General features: G+C 40.9%; 1 long non-coding RNA gene across 1 annotated transcript in view; it reads left to right on the top strand.

Moving 5' to 3' along the window:
• The first annotated feature begins 4,110 nt into the window (after window positions 1–4,110).
• LOC147003325 (uncharacterized) overlaps window positions 4,111–10,686 on the top strand; it is a 64,967-nt gene continuing 58,391 nt past the window's right edge. Inside the window, exons 1-2 of the long non-coding RNA XR_015047970.1 lie at window positions 4,111–4,271; window positions 6,247–6,455. This is a non-coding gene — a long non-coding RNA (uncharacterized LOC147003325). The remainder of the gene's footprint in view (window positions 4,272–6,246; window positions 6,456–10,686) is intronic.

Here is a 10,686-nt window from a genome sequence, read left to right as displayed (position 1 = left end):
AGTATAACAAAAGTTACATTTTATTATGCAAACGGTCATTACATAGGTTCACCCCCTAAATTCCTAACTACCTAAGCCTGTCTCCCCAAGGCTACCCTCCTGTGTGACTTATCTTAGCTGAAGGTCAGGTCCAGTCTCCAACAGAAGTTTTTGATTGGAATGTCAGATTACTCTCCAGTCGCAGGGCAGATATCAAGGTGGCTTCTTTTCAGTTGTGCAGAGCAGAGCATTGCTCTTGGTGCCCGCTAATATACTGTCCACTGGGTGTCATGGGGTTCTAGGACTGTATCTAGTTGTCGTGAGTGATGTAACTGGGTTCTGATTATCAGGTGCTGCCTTGGGTGTACTGGGGTTCCTTAGTTAAACATTTTACATGTCTAAAAGACACCTAACTTTCTTCTTTTCTCTCCCTCCCTCTCTATTTCTTTCTTTTCTTTTCTTTTCTTTTCTTTTCTTTTCTTTTCTTTTCTTTTCTTCCTTCCTTCCTTCCTTCCTTCCTTCTTTCCTTCTTTCTTTCCTTTGCTCAGTCTCAAAATGTTTGCTCTTTTTAAAAATTGATTCTTTTTCACTGAAGACCGTGTCCCAGACACTTGCTTTGTGGTCTAGGGTGAGCTTGAAAGTGTAGCATTCCGCATTCCTGTCTGGGCTTCTGGAGCATTGGAATTTATAGTCTCTCTTATTGCAGCCAATCAGGAAAGCACTCGTCAGACTTGGAACATTAGTGTCTGTCATTATGATAAAAGACAAAAGTGATTCTCATAGATCTAGGACACAAAGGCCCAGGCTAGCCTTTTCTCTAGACCAGTTATTAGGAGTCTTTTAATGGACCCTTTCAAATATCTAGCATAGCTTTGGGTATATGCCAGTGTTCCCTGTGATTCTCAGATTACAGTAGGGTGTAGTTTTGTTTTGTTTTGTTTTTTTTTTTTTTTTTTTTTTTTTTCCAGAACAACAGTGACACCACAGTTGACATGCTTACTATTTTTTTTTTTTTTTTTTTTTTTTTTTTACTTTTTAAGAAGGAGAGATTCTAACTTTGTCATCCTCAGAAAACTGCATGAAGAAAGACACCTACGAGAGTTTTTGTGGTTGTTGTTTATGATAGTAAAGTACTGGAGGGAGTAGTTGACAGTGATGGACTGAGCAAATGAAGTGTGTGCTGATTTATTTGGTCAATTAAGTTTATCACAAGAGTGCACAGTCAGCAGGCTGGGGCCAGAGGATAGAAAGGTTGAGGCCCTCTTAGCATACACATGGAGACCTTGTCTGAATAAGTGGACAAGTGAAGGGTTTCAAAAATTCAGAGTTACCTAGCAGAAGGGTGCCCAGAATCTCTGTATTTTAAAATTTTTACTTTATGTTCATTGGTATTTTGCCTGCAGTTATGTCAATGTGAGGTGTCAAGACACCCTGGAAGGGGAGTTACAGAGAGGTGTGAACTACCATGTGGGTGCTGGGAGATAGAACACAGGTCCTCTGGGAGAGTAGCAGGTGCTCTTCCAGCCGAGTCCTTCCAGCCCCAAGAAAAAAAAATATATATATACATATATATATATATATATATACATATATATATATACATATATATACATACATACATACATACATATACATATATATATATATATATATATATATATTAAAAGATTTCTTAAAAAGTACCTCTCCCTCTCTTCCCCTTCTCTCCCTGCCTCCTGTGTGTGTGTGTGTGTGTGTAATGAATTATCCATAGAGGTCAGACGAGAACTCCACTGGACCCGAAGCTATTGGTTAGTTAGGAGCCACCTAGTGTGGGAGCTGGAACTTTTGGAAATGCAACAAGCGCTCTTGATACCTGAACCATCTCCCCAGCTCCCAGAATCTATTTTTTTAAATCATATCACTTTTTTCATTTATTTAGTTATGCACTTTACATCCTGTCTGCTGCTCCCCCCTCCCTTCCCAGTCTCACCCTCATATATCCCTCCCCCATTACCCTGTCTTCCTCTCAGCAGAGGCAAAGCCTCTCTCCACCTCCTACCCTGCCTGCCCTGGGACATCAAGCTACAGCAGGACTAAGTGTATTCTCTCCCACTAAGGCCCAACCAGGCAGTCAGCTAAGGGACAGGGGTCCAGTGGCAGGCAACAGAGTCGGAGACAGCCTCCACTCCAATTGTTAGGGGACCCACATGAAGATCAAGCTGCACAACTGCTACAAATGTGTAGGGGCCTACGTCCAGCCCCTGTGTGTTCTTTTGTTGGTTCAGTCTCTGTCAGTCCCCATGGACCTAGGTCAGTTAACTCTGTTGGTATTTTTGTGGTGTCCTTGACCCCTCCAGCTTGCTCCGGCCCATTCACAACTTCTCCACAAGACTCCCTAAGCTCTGCCTGATGTTTGGCTGTGGGTTTCTACATCTGTTTTCATCCACTGATGGATGAAGTCCCTTAGGAAGCAGTTATGCTAGGTTCCTGTCCACAAGCATAGCAGAGTATCAATAATGTCAGGGGTTGGCTTTCTCCCATAGAATGAATCTCAGGTTGAGCCAGCCAATGGTTGGCCATTCCCTCATTCTCTGCTCCATCTTTATCCCTGCACATCTTGTAGGTAGTACAAATTTTGGGTTCAAGGTTTTGTGATTGGATTGCAGTCCCCCTCCCTCCACTGGAAGTCCTGCCTGGCTACAGGATGTGGCCACTTCAGTCTCCCTATAAATCGCTGGTATGCCATGTCTCCAGCTAGTCCTGCAGATGTCCCCCATCGATATCTGTTCTCTCTCCTGGCCCTCTCCTGCCCCATTCCCATATCTTATCCCCATCCCTGTTCCCCTCCACACTCCCCTTCCACCCAATCTCCTCCCTCCATCCACATCTGAATTCTGCTTCCACTTTTGAATGAGACTCCACATCCTCCCTTGGGTCCTTCTTATTTCCAAGCTTCTCTGGTTCTGTGGATTTTAGCATGATTATCCTGTACTTTTTGGCTAATATTTACTTAGAAGTGAGTACATACCATGTGTATCATTCTGTCTCTGGGTTTCCTCATTCAGGATGGTAGTTCCCAGTTCTATCCATTTACCTGCAACTTTCATGATGTCTTTGTTTTTAATAGTTGAGTAGTATTTCATTGTGTAAGTGTACCACATTTTCTCTATTCATTCTTCATTTGAGGGGCATCTAGGTTGTTCCCAGTGCCTGTATATTATGAGTTCAGTTGCTATGAGCATAGGTGAGCAAGTGTCCATGTGATATAGTGGAGCATGTTTTGGGTATATGCCCAGGAGTAGTATAGTTGGGTCTTGAGGTTAGAACTATTCGCAATTTACTGAGAAACCACCAAATTGATTTCCCAAGTGTTTGTACTAGTTTTCACTCTCACCAGCAATGAACGAGTGTTCCCCTTGTTCTACATCCTCGACAGCATGTGTTGTCACTTGAGTCAGAATGGTTTTGATTTGCAGCTGATGACTAAGGACATTGAAAGTCTCTTTAAGTGCTTCTTGGCCATTAGAGATTTCTTTGTTGGGCTGGTGACATGGCTCAGTGGTTAAGAGAACTGACTGCTTTTCCAAAGATCCTGAGTTCAAATCCCAGCAACCACATGGTGGCTTACAACCATTCATAATGAGATCTGATGCCCTCTTCTGGTGTGTGTAAAGACAGCTACAGTGTACTTACATATAATAATAAATAAATCTTAAAAAAAAAAAAAAGAGATTCCTTTGTTGAGAAGCCTACAGAATTCGAAGAGATCTTCACCAACCCAATATACGAGAGAGGAATATATCTATATACCTCTTTTATATATATCCAAAATATGTAAAGAACTCAAGAAATTAGACACTAACAAACCAAGCAAGCCAATTATAAAATCAGGCAGATAAGGGAACAGAATGTTTTAAAGAATATTCTCAGGTGAGGTGTTTTTATGTAAGAGTGGGGTACCCTTGCAGGTTAGGTAGTCACAATTTATAGGATAGTTTTTAAAACATTAGTGAATGGGCTCAAATCTAGAAAAAATATGCAAATACATTGAAAGCTTTTATAAATGAGTGGGAAAATAATTTTGCTTATTAAAAAAAAACTTTTTGAGGACAATGACACCTTAATTTCTTTTTCTTTTTATAGCAGTCAGCAGTAAACCTCACATCGTGAAATGCATGCATTTTTCTATGAGTGAATCTGTGAAAGTTCTGTGAGAATTTGAAGTTCAATGACACAGTGGTGACTCCACCTATTTCCAGCAACTTAACTATGGAAAACTTGAAGTAGCATTTGGTGAGATGGCTCAGCAGGTAATGGTGTTTGCCACTCAAATCTGACCACCTGAATTTCATCACCTAGTTCCACTGTGACAGAGAAGGGCTGACTTCAGAGAGTTGACCTCGGACCTCCAGACTCATGCTGTAGCATGTGTGTGCTGGCATTCACACATGCATGCCTACTCCAGTCAGTACAGGCATGCTTCCAGATCTAACATGTTGCTACATTTGTGCAAGTTCTCTCCCTTTACTATGTGTGTCCCTGATACTGAACCCTTGTCATCAGGCCTGGGGGCAAGCGCATTTACCCACTGTTTTAGTTAAGGTTTCTGTGCAGTGATGAAACACCATGACCAAACACGACATAGGGAGAAAGGGACTTATTACTCTTAAGTATCCTGAGTCCCAGTTTATGCAAGGAAGCCAATGCAGGGACTCAAACTGGGAAGGAATCTGGAGGCAAGAGCTGATGCAGAGACCACTGCTTTCTTAGCCCACTTTCTATTCTTATTAAAGATTGATTTATATATTTTTTATATTTGTGTGCTTTTTAAAAAAAGATTTGTTTATTTTATGTATATGAGGTACACTGTCAGTCTCTTCAGACACACCAGAAGAGGGCATCAGATCCCATTACAGATTGTTGTGAGCCACCATATGGCTGAGATCTTAGGTCAGGACCTCTGGAAGAGCAGCCAGTACTCTTAACTGCTGAGCCATCTCTCTAGCCAAGTTCAGCCTGTTTTCTTATAGACCCTAGGTCCACCTGCCCTGGGACTGGACCATCTAAAATGGACTGGGCCCTCCCATATCAATCACTAATTAAGAAAATGCCCTGCAGGTTTTCCTTCAGTTGGATCTTCTGGAGGCATTTACTCAATTGAGACTCCCTGCTCTCAGATGACTTCAGCTTGTTTCAAGTTGATACAAAACTAGCACACACAGCCACAGAACCATTTTGCCAGCCCCTTAGTTTTTCTCCTACTGCTGAGACACTGGCAGAGACAAGTGAGGAAAGGAATATTTTGGCTGGTGTCCAGAGATCTGCAGTGTATAGCGCCAGGCAGGCACCACTGAGTTGAGTTGGTGTAGCTTGGTGTGTGGCAGTGGGTGCTCATATCATGGCTGACCAGGAAAAACAGAATGGGGAGAACCATATCTGGACTATAACCTTAAAGGCCACTCCTAATTATCCACTTCTGTCAGGGAGAATGGGCTTCCTAAAGTGTCCATAGTATTCCCAAATAGCACCACCAGCTAGGGAACAATTGTTCAAAACAGCAGCCTCTGGGAGACATTGCAGATTCAAACCATGTGTTCCATAAGTGAATGAGGTCCATTTATCTAATGACTCCTAATGTCACTATTGACAGTGTGCGTTACTTTCAGTAGCCCACTTTTCACTTTTGGACAAGAAAAATAATTTCTTCTGGATTCCTAGTCAAGACTTTAAAAAAATTCGGGGTTTAAAAGAAATTATCTCCAAGCATGCAATAATAATCAGAATGCCTTGTTATCATGAGAATTGTAATCTACTAAGTTTTACTCCTCTCTTATTTTATTTGTTTTATGAAATATGGATATACACATGTGCATACTCGTGCCTCAGCCTGCCCAGTGACAGGCAATAGATCATCACCACCACACACCATTCTGTTTCTTTTGAATGGTTGTATGTATGTGTGTGTGTGTGTGTGTGTGAGAGAGAGAGAGAGAGAGAGAGAGAGAGAGAGGACTTTTTGAGTCTTCACTCAAGAAAGCCTTGTGTGTAACAGCTTGAGAACAACAGCATGTGAGTATTTCTCATTCAAAATGTTTGGAACAAGAAGAGTCTCACACTTTGGAGTTTTCTAGATGCTTGGAATATCAGCATGGATTTGCTGATTGGACAATCCTAATCTGAAAACTTAAAGCTGGAAATTGATATGAAATATAAAGGTTTTTCAAGATATTTTAGACTCTGGGTTACTTTGTATGCTGGACTGGGTATTCTGTGCTTGCTCCATAGGTTGGCTTGGAGTACTCGGAGACAGCACTGCTTGACAGAAGATACCCTGCTTTCCTAATGCCCTCAAAAGTACAAGGCCCAGGAGTATGAACTTCCTGGAGCTGCTTTGCGCTTGATGCAATCCTGGCCTGAGTAGAGAGGCCTGGCAAGTGGATCTGGAGGTCTCAGGTAGAGGAGAACATGGACTCGGTGGTGCCAGCATTCCTCAGGTTGGTTGGTTATTTATTGTGTTTGTGTGTATGCATGTGTGTGTGTTCAACATACTGTGTATGTGGAGGTCAGAAGTCAACAGTAGCTACATCATGGAAATTATGTGAGTTTAGAATACTGGACTCAGGCTGTCAGGCTTGAGAGCCAGCTCCTTGACTCACTGATCCATTTTGCTGGCCCCATTCTTCGCCTTAATAGTGTCTCCTGAAGCCACAAGAAAATCAAGAGACTATCACCCGACCTTAAATCCCTCCCTTTGTGTTATGTTCCACAATGGTGGGGATAGATCCCAGGTTTACCACTTACTATTCAACAGTTCTACTGTGGCACTTGCCCCAGCTCAACTCTGGGCATCTTTCCTAGGTAACCCTTTCCCACATTGACTAAGCAGATATATTGTCAGTAGAAATTGCAGGCCCGATCACACGCACACCCATGCTCCAGAGGTGGCACCATAGTTTAATACTTGGAATTGTCAACAGTAACGACCGTGACACGCACATGTATAGCCCAACATCAGTTTTTCAATTGCAATCCTGAACCTTTCAACCTATGAAAATTACTCTTGAAGGCTATCTTCACCCTGTGCTCTATACAGTAACACTTTAGTAAATTTTCTTTTCCAGGACAGGGGCTCTGTACCTCTGGCTTTCCTGGAACTCATTATGTAGACCAGGCTGGCCTTGACCTCCAAGAGATATGCCTGCCTCTACCTTTTCAGTGCTGGGATTAAAGATGTGAACCACATTCCAGGTTTTCAGTAGGTTCTTTAGGTTAAATGAAGTGTCTTGCTGTGGGCTGACCTCATTGACTAATGTTTTGGTAAAGCTTCAACCCCAATAAGCCTGTGCAATAAAACACTACTCAATTAATATGAGTACAAGCTGCACACCTAGATTGGGCAGATCTATCACTATACTACTATATTACCCAGCTATGTGTTGTACAGGCACAATGCCTATATAAAAGTAACAATATTAATCCCAATTTTTATGTCAATAAATTCATACCAATGAAAACCTTAAATTTGTGTCAAATTCTGTACCAATGGAAAGAGATTATGAACTTCAACTTTCTATCAATTATAAAGATTTCTACCAATGTAAGATATAGGTATGTAATGTTTTAGGAGTAAATTTGATAACCTATCCCTATTTGTCAGTTTCTCTAACTTCTATGACATTACTCTATTCCCCTTATCTCTTCTATCCCCTTCTCCTCTACCTGAGAAGGAAGGATAGAGAAGAGGAAAGGAAAGGTAGAAATCCCTCATTTTAAGCTCTCTAGTTCCCTCCCCGTCCAAAGCTACATTTATAAAGTACCCCTTAAAATGACAACATATCTATAATTCATAAAATAAGCAGATCCATGCACCCCAAAGTAAGGAACATGGAGGATGATCTTCTTTTGTCTGCTTCCAGCTGAATTGGGATGAAGAATCTCCTCCTGGGCGCTCAAAGGGAAAGAGGAAAGTGGCTTTGTCAAAAGAGAGCTAGCTGGCATCATTTGTCTTCCATTTGCTCTGTGCTGAGAAAGCTCATTGCTTAGCTGGCATCCTGACTATGACAGTCTGAAAGGCTAGATAGGCAAGCTAGCTGCTTTAGAAAAGTTCTGGAAGCAAGTCTTTAAAAGAAGCAGCTTCGATGCAGTTGAGGTAGAATCAAACAGGAAGCGGGAATGGAAGGTCCCAGAATCTCAGCATCCAGGAGAGTGAATCTTTGCAGGGCTGTCTTTCTCTTCTTTCATCCTGCAGTATACAAAACTTACAAGCAACATATAGTTCTATAAAGACATTCACATGGAGTGTGCAGGGTGCACAGATTGGTTAATGATGATCAATAAAGATGACTGCCTTTCTTCAGGTTAGTTTGATCACATAATATAAACTGCAATATAACTTTGTATATATGCTATCTTAAAGGAAGGTATGTAATAACAAGTCATGAGAAATTTGTACCCAATAAGCATTAATGTCTGTGTATAGACATTTTAGTCTTAGCCAGTTCCAGAGCTGTCTCCGTATACAGAGACATAAATATCACCACATATATTGTTGTGATTTTGTTGATTGTTGTTTGTCTTAGTCTCCCTTTTCTTCTCCATCACTGAGGTTTTCAGGAAGTCTCTTTTTGTCATGTCTGATTTTTTATTAACTTGGAAGGAACTCATAGCTTTTCTTTTCCTGTGGAAAATAGGAATAACCCACCCCCTAGTGTAACAATTTTCCATTTTCCATTCTGATATCATAATATCCTTAATTTAAACAGGCTGGTTTAGTTCGGTGGTTTTTTTTTTCCCACAATGCAATGTCAGCAGCTGTGGTTTTATTCATTAGCATTTAAAAATTTTAAGGTTAATAAAGCACTATGTAATCTATCTTTGCGGGTTTTTTTTGTCCCCTTTTCTCTGTTGTTGCTCTACATTCCCTAGTCAGACATTGGCCTTTACCACATCTTTGACATATTCCAGAAGGCCTGGCCCCCTTTTGGGATTACTTTGGTTTTTCCTGAAATTATTTCTGAGATGCCCCTGCTCACCACAATTAAAACATTTGAGATCTTGGGTCATCTCTATGTGTGTAGTGGCAGCTTCGCCTATTACAGTCATATCAGGAGAGCAAGATCCAGTATCAGCTGTATATCTAACCCACTGGTCTATTGATGCTGACCTTGCCCTCAGTGGTCTGATTCCTTCCTTGCTTTCACCATTTGCATCTTCAGAGGCTATAGATATGGTTATTGCCTTTCTTGCTGCTGAATCTGATACATTCCTTTCCACAGCTGAGGCTAGTCCTCATAAAAAGTCAGGGAAGGTTTCTTTTGGACCTTGCAAGACTTGAGTAAATGAATCAAGTCTTTTCCCAGATTCTGTGACTCTGTCCCTGGCCTTTAAGGCTGACAACAGACACAATGCCAGAGTTTCTTCATCATTTCAGCCTGCACCTCTGCCTCCGCAAAGCGACCTTCACCGAGTAGCTGGTCTGTGGAAATCTCTCTATTTTGTCATGCTACCTTCCTCGCCTCTTCTCTCCACCATGAGAACCATTGTAAATGTGTGGCAGTTTCTAGTATTGCTCTTGCCATATCTTTCCAGTCTTGGGGGGATTATTCTATTTTTAATAGCCAAAGAAGTCAGGATTTGTTTTACAGATGGCAAATGCATTCCAAAATTAGTGACACTTTCCTTAAATGTCCTCAGTTCTAACACACCCACAGGTTGCCATTCAAATTCCTGATAACCCTGTGGCTGATCATCTGGAGGTCGTTGTTGTACATAAACTAGATAGACTAAAACTTGCTTTCTAACAGCCTTTGCTTGGCTTTCTCTAATTTTATCTTCTGTTTCTACCTGAGTATTTTCCTTAATTGAAAATTTAAATTCCTCCCTTAAGGTCTGTGCCCATGCTTCATAGCTCTCCTTTTGTCTCCTCAAGTTCCTTGAGCTCCTGTATTCTCTGTTCAAGGTTCTGCTCCACATTTTGATTTTTTCTTAATATTGCAATTCTAATACTCTGCTGTCCATTTTATTTTGATTGATTAATTTTAAAAGGTTGTTCTCCAAGTCTTGCCTCCAATCCTCATTATCTTCCCTTTGCTTCTCAGTCTGATCTGTGAACTGTTGTATCTTTGGTTCTAGCATCTTTTCCAGCTCCTGTCTCCCATCTTCATTTTCATCTTATTCAGATCTATAATTTCCCCTGTATTCACCTCTAGTGTTTCCTCTAGGCCACATTACTAAGCATTGCATTTATCTTTCTGTTGTTCATGCTGCTCTATAATTTCCTGTGTTTTTTGTTCTAGGCCCTGCTTCCATAATCTTACTTCTCTTTATGTTGTCATTCTGATATTGCAGCATCTGCCTTAGTTTGATTTCCTAGGTTTAGTAAATTATTCTCTAGACTTTGCTTACCTTGACTATAAAATCCAGAACCTTTAGTTCTAGTGTTACCTGTAATCTCTTTTCCAAGGCAAAGAATTTCTTATCTAGGGCCCTGTCTTTTGAGAAAACATAGTAGTAAATCAGGAGAATAAATATTGCATAACAGGTAAATGACAAGAGGGCTATTTCTTTTAAATTCGTCCCTGTCAAATCATTCAAAATATCATCCCATAAACGTTATTTATTGTGTTTCTCATCTTTAAGTATCAAAAATGTTATATTTCTCTCTTTATTATCAATGTATTACTTGATCTGGAGCCCTTTGTACCATTGTCTCCCTCTGCTGTTCAA

Source organism: Mus caroli, unplaced genomic scaffold (assembly GCF_978045245.1).
Source record: "Mus caroli unplaced genomic scaffold, Mus_caroli_1 scaffold_8, whole genome shotgun sequence".
Lineage (NCBI taxonomy): Eukaryota > Metazoa > Chordata > Mammalia > Rodentia > Muridae > Mus > Mus caroli.
This window is presented reverse-complemented; position numbering and strand designations above follow the sequence as displayed.